This window comes from Hypanus sabinus, chromosome 18 (genome assembly GCF_030144855.1).
Source record: "Hypanus sabinus isolate sHypSab1 chromosome 18, sHypSab1.hap1, whole genome shotgun sequence".
In the NCBI taxonomy this organism is placed as follows: domain Eukaryota; kingdom Metazoa; phylum Chordata; class Chondrichthyes; order Myliobatiformes; family Dasyatidae; genus Hypanus; species Hypanus sabinus.
The window spans coordinates 66,090,283-66,096,550 of record NC_082723.1 but is presented as its reverse complement, the minus strand read 5'-3'; the positions used below and the strand labels follow the sequence as shown (position 1 = coordinate 66,096,550).

Genomic DNA, 6,268 nt, shown 5'->3' with positions numbered 1-6,268 from the left:
CGTCGGGTCTCACCAATATATAAAAGGCCACACTGGGAGCACCGGACACAGTATACCACACCAGCCGACTCACATGTGAAGTGTCACCTCACCTGGAAGGACTGTCTGTGGCTCTGAATGGTGGTGAGGGAGGAAGTGTAAGGGCAGGTGTAGCACTTGTTCCACTTACAAGGATAAGTGCCAGGAGGGAGATCAGTGGGAAGGGATGGGGTGTATGAATGGACAAGGGAGTCGCTTGGGGAGCGATCCCTGCGGAAAGCAGAAGTGGGGGGGAGGGAAAGGTGTGCTTGGTAGTGGGATCCCATTGGAGGTGGCAGAAGTTATGGAGAATTATACGTTTGACCTGGAGGCTGGTGGGGTGGTAGGTGAGGACAAGGGGAACCCTATCCCGAGTTGGGTGTTGGGCAGATGGGGTGAGGCCAAATGTGCGGGAAATGGGAGAGATGCGTTTGAGAGCAGAGTTGATGGTGGAAGAAGGGAAGCCCCTTTGTTTAAAAAAGAAAGACATCTCCTTCGTCCTGGAATGAAAGCCTCATCCTGAGAGCAGATGCAGCGGAGATGGAGGAATTGTGAGAAGCGAATAGCATTTTTGCAAGAGACAGGGTGGGAAGAGGAATAGTCCAGGTAGCTGTGAAAGTCTGTAGGCTTATAGTAGATATCAGTCGATAGGCCGTCTCCAGAGATGGAGACAGAAAGATCAAGAAAGGGGAGGGAGGTGTCGGAAATGAACCAGGTAAATTTGAGGGCAGGGTGAAAGTTAAAGGCAAAGTTAATGAAGTCAACGAGCTCAGCATGCGTGCAAGAGGCAGCGCCAATGCAGTCGTCGATGTAGCGAAGGAAAAGAGGGGGATGGATACCTGTATAGCCTTAGAAAATGGACTGTTCCAAAAAGCCAACAAAAAGGCAGGCATAACTGGGACCCATACGGGTGCTCATGGCTACACCCTTGGTTTGGAGGAAGTGGGAGGAGCCAAAGGAGAAGTTATTGAGAGTAAGAACTAATTCCGCTAAACGGAGGAGAGTGGTGGTCCAGGGGAATTGGTTAGGTCTGGAATCCAAAAAGAAGTAAAGAGCTTTGAGACCGTCCGGGTGGGGGATGGAGGTATATAGGGACTGGATGTCCATGGTGAAAATAAGGCGATGGGGGCCAAGGAACTTAAAATCATTGAAAAAATTCAAAGCATGAGAAGTGTCACAAACATAGATGGGAAGAAATTGAACAAGGGGGGATATGACAGTGTCAAGGTATGCAGAAATGAGTTCGGTGGGGCAGGAGCAAGCTGAGACAATAGGTCTACCTGGACAGGCAGTTTTGTGGATCTTGGGTAGGAGGTAGAAACGGGAAGTGCGGGGTGTGGGAACTATGAGGTTGGTGGCAGTGGATGGGAGATCCCCAGAGCTGATAAGGTTGGTGATGGTATAGGAGACAATGGCCTGGTTCTCCTTAGTGGGGTCATGATCAAGGGGTAAATAAGAGGAGGTATCAGAGAGTTGCCGCTGTGCCTCTTCCAGGTAGAGGTCAGTACGCCAGACAACAACAGCTCCTCCCTTATCAGTGGGTTTTATTGTGAGGTTGGGATTGGTGCGGAGGGAGCGGAGAGCAGAGCGTTCGGAAGGAGAGAGGTTGGAATTGGAACAGGGTGTGGTGAAGTCGAGACGGTTGATGTCCTGTCGGCAATTAGCAATAAAGAGATCCACAGCAGGCAGAAGACCAGAGCGGGGTGTCCATAAAGAGGAGGAGGGTTGAAGATGGGAGAAGGGGTCATCGGTCGGGGTAAGAGAGTCCTTGTCAAAGAAGTAAGCTCGGAGACGGAGCCGGCAGAAGATGAGGTCAGCGTCATGGCGTATGCGGAACTCGCTGAGGTGTGGGCGAAGGGGGACAAAGCTGAGGCCTCATTTTATCTTATGAGAGGTAGAGCGCAGAACAGGCCCATCCAGCCCACCCAGCTGTTCCACCCAGGAATCCACCGATTTAACTGTAACCTAATTGTGGTACGGTTTAAAAAATACAATTAACACGAACTTAGTTACAGAAGATGCCACAACTGAATTCCAAACTCTGACTCTACAAGCTGTAAGTGTCAGACTAACTGCTAGTCTGCTATCACGGTCCCAATAAATACGTAGCAGTGCCGAAACCCAGGATTGAACCAGGGACCTTTAGATCTTCAGTCTAACACTCTCCCAACTGAGCTATTTTGGCTGATATGTCTCTATGTTTGTGGTTCACCTCTGTCTTGTACCTCAGCATTCTTGTATCTCTGGTATTTTATTTCCTTCTGCATGGTATCTCATCATTATAGCATCTGCAGTATTGTAGTGCTTTAATCATCATCCTTCCAGTATCTCTGGCATTCTTTCCCTATGTTTTGTCATTGACGGTTCCTGCATTTGCAGTATTGTATATCATTGGCTTTGTAACTCACCATTCCTGAATCTGTGGAATTGTAGTTCTTCTCTGGCTGTACCTCACCATTGCTCTATCTGCGGTATTGTAGTTCTCCTCTCCTCCATCCCTCACCATTACAGAATATTATTTATATTCCGTCCAGCCCACCCAGCTGTACCTCCCAGAAATCTACTGATTTAGCCCTAACCTAATTGTGGGATGGTTTAAAATAACAGATTAACCTACTGAGCTGTATGTCTTTGGTCTGTGGGAGGAAACCAGAGCACCCAGAGGAAACCAATGTGCACGTACCAACTTACTTACGGAGGGCACTGCAAATGAACTCCGAACTCTGATGCCATGAGTGGTTATAGTGCCACAGGGCCAATAAATAAGTACAGTGACAAAACCCAGGATTGAACCCTCTACCAAATGTGCTACTTCACCTGACAGATCTGCAAGATTGTACTTCTCCTCTGTCTTGTACCTCACTGTTGCAGCATCTGCAGTATTGTATGTCTCTTGTACTTTCTACCTCACCGCTCCATCATCTGCAGTATTGTAGATCTACTGTGATTTAAAACTCACTATTCTTGTATATGTGGTATTTTATTTCTCCTCTGCCTTGTACCTCACTGCTCCAGCACCAGTGGTATTGTATTTCCCTGTGCTTCATACCTCACCTTTCCAGACTCTGCAGTATTGTATTTCTCCTGTGCTCTGAGCCTCAACATTCCAGTAAATGTGGAATTGTGATTCTCCTCTGCCTTAACCTCACCATTCCTGTATCTGCAGAATTGTATTAATTCTGGGCTTTGTAACACTGTTTCAGCATCTGTAGTTTCAGCATCCTTTCTGGCTTATACCTCACCATTCCTGAGTCTGCGTTATTGCGACTCACTGCTTCCTGGTCCCTCACCATTACAGAATATTACTTATTTTATTTTATTGAGAGATACAGCCCACCAAGCTGTGACACCCAGGAACCCTCTGATTTAACTCTAATGTATTTGTGGTACAGTTTAAAATAACCAATTCACCTACCAACCATTAGGCCTGTGGACTGTGGGAGGAAACAGGGGCACCCACAGCAAACCCATGTGCACATGGGAAGTACTTACAAACTTACTTACAGAGGATGCCAGAATTGAACTCTTAACTCCAACACCCCGAGCTGTAATAGAGTACACCAACCACTACAGTACCGAGGTGGCAATAAACAAACCCAGGATTGAACCAGCAACCTTTAGATCTTCAGTCTAACACTCTCCCAACTGAGCTACTTCAGCTGACACATCTACATTTTTCTGCATATCTCACCATTGCAACATCTGCAGTATTGTATTTCCCTCTACATGGTAACTCACCATTCCAGCATCTGCAGTATTGTATTTCCCCTGATTTGCACCTCACCATTCCAGCACCTGCAGTATGCTTTCCATGTGCTTTATACCTCACAGTTCCTGTATCTGCGGTATTGTATACTCCTCTGTCTTGTCCCTGACTATTTAACTATCTGTAGTTTGCTCCTGCAGTGCCTTGTACCTCACCATTGCTCTATCTGAACTATTGTACCTTTCCTGTGCCTTGCACCTCAACATTCCTGTATCTACGGAATTGTATAACACACTGTTGCTGTATCTGCAGAATAATAGTTCTCCTCTCCCTCGTCCCTCACCGTTACAGAATTTTATTTTATTTTATTTTATTTAGAGATGCAGTGTGAAATAGGCCCCTCCAGCCCTTTGGGCTGTGCTACCCTGCAGCCCCACGATTTAATCTCACCCTGATCACGGGACAATTTACACTGACCAGTCAACCTACCATCCAGTAGGTCTTTGGAAAACCCAAACACTTTGCAGAACACCTCCTTTCGAGTCACCAAGGACAACATTGAGCTACCGATAGCCCATCGCATTAATTCATCCCATTCCCACTCTGATCTGACTGTCTTTGTCCTCTGAGAAAATCGTGCACACAGGAGATTCTGCAGGAGCTGGAGATCCAGAGCAACACACACAAAGTGTTGGAGGAACTCAGCAAGTCCGGCATTGTCTATGGAAATTAATAAACAGTCAACATTTTGGGCCGAGACGTTGCATCAGGATATGAAACATTGACTGTTTATTCATGTCTACAGATGCTGCCTGACTTGCTGAGTTTCTCCAGCATTGAGGGTTAATAATGTGAACTTTGAACACTCCCAAATCACATTATGAATGCCCAATAAATCTAAGTATATAAGCTGTAGTACTGTGCAAAAGTTAAAGGCACTCCAGAGTTTTTATATGGTTTCAGATGGTGTGGCCTCCATAGAGCAACTTTGGACTGTGGGAGGGAATGAAATCACTTGGAGGAAACCCACACGGTCACAGGGAGAACAAACAAACTCCTTACAGACCTTACAGGAATCAAACCTTGACTGCTGATCACTGGCACTGTAAAGCGATTGAGCCACCGTGTTGTCCCACCAGTGTGTGCCCCAGTGTTCAGAGAACCAGCTGAGCCAGTGTGTGTCCCAATGTTCAGAGAGGCAGCTGAGCCAGTGTGTGCCCCAGAGTTCGGAGAGGCAGCTGAGCCAGTGTGTGTCCCAGTGTTCAGAGAGGCAGCTGAGCCAGTGTGTGTCCCAGTGTTCAGAGACCCAGTGTTCTGAGAGGCAGCTGAGCCAGTGTGTGTCCCAGTGTTCAGAGACCCAGTGTTCTGAGAGGCAGCTGAGCCAGTGTGTGTCCCAGTGTTAGGAGAGGCAGCTGAGTCAGTGTGTGTCCCAGTGTTCAGAGAACCAGCTGAGCCAGTGTGTGTCCCAGCGTTAGGAGAGGCAGCTGAGCCAGTGTGTGTCCCAGTGTTCAGAGAGCCAGCTGAGCCAGCATGTGTCACAGTGTTCAGAGAACCAGCTGAGCCAGTGTGTTCCCCAGTGTTCAGAGAGCCAGCTGAGCCAGTAGGTGCCCCAGTGTTCAGAGAGCCAGCTGAGCCAGTAGGTGCCCCAGTGTTCAGAGAGCCAGCTGAGCCAATGTGTGTCCCAGTGTTCAGAGAGCCAGCTGAGCCAATGTGTGTCCCAGTGTTCAGAGAACCAGCTGAGCCAGTGGGTGCCCCAGTGTTCAGAGAGCCAGCGTGTGTCCCAGTGTTCAGAGAATAGCTGCTGATTGGCAGAGTCAATGGCATTCCTTTAGGGTGGGCTGTGTTGATTGGACAGGAGCTCCAGAGCCAGCAGTGATTGGATGAAACGTCAGCTCCCAGTGATAGGAGGGTGGGACGATGGGGGAAGGGAAGCATCGGCACAGTTTGGGGAAAATGTCTCCAGGCACGACTTCCATGGGAAAACGTATTGTGGACCCTCTTCCTTCAGAGGCCACACCAGGATGCTTTTCCCCTCCCTCCCTGGCTCCTGGGCTGGGGAAACCGTGAGTACACTCCAGAACTCAGCTTGTTGACACTCAAAGACCACCCAGGAGGAGGAACAAAACAGACGGATCACCCCCCACAAAACCCAAAGGGACCAGGTGGGGGGAAATGTCCCATCGCTGGATGAATGAAGAGGCTTACGAGGGAACAGCGAGCAATGGACCAGCTTTCAAGGGAGCTGAACTTCACCCCGGGTATTCTCCACACGCCGCTGGTGACTAACCAAGCAGCCCAGAGGACGAGGAGGGAGGAGGGGCCTGGCTGGTAAGAGAGGTTTGAAGTGTCCTGGACCGACACGGTCAAAGTGAGCATTCTTCATGAACGCCATGCGGCTGGGATTCCTGAATCTGATGAGTGTCCCGTCTTAAAACAGCCAGAGCAGCAGTCCGAAGCTGGAGGCTCCAGGTTCATATTCTGACCGTTCAGCTCCCGTTGGATCTGGTGCCGGCGTTTCGGAATAACCCTCACTTTGATCAGTTT

At 48.8% G+C, this 6,268-nt stretch overlaps 1 non-coding gene across 1 annotated transcript; it reads right to left on the bottom strand.

Annotated features, from left to right (window-relative positions):
- Window positions 1-2,130: 2,130 nt before the first annotated feature.
- trnaf-gaa (transfer RNA phenylalanine (anticodon GAA)) lies at window positions 2,131-2,203 on the bottom strand. The gene has a single exon. It is a non-coding gene; the product is annotated as a tRNA-Phe (tRNA).
- Between the last annotated feature and the right edge of the window lie 4,065 nt (window positions 2,204-6,268).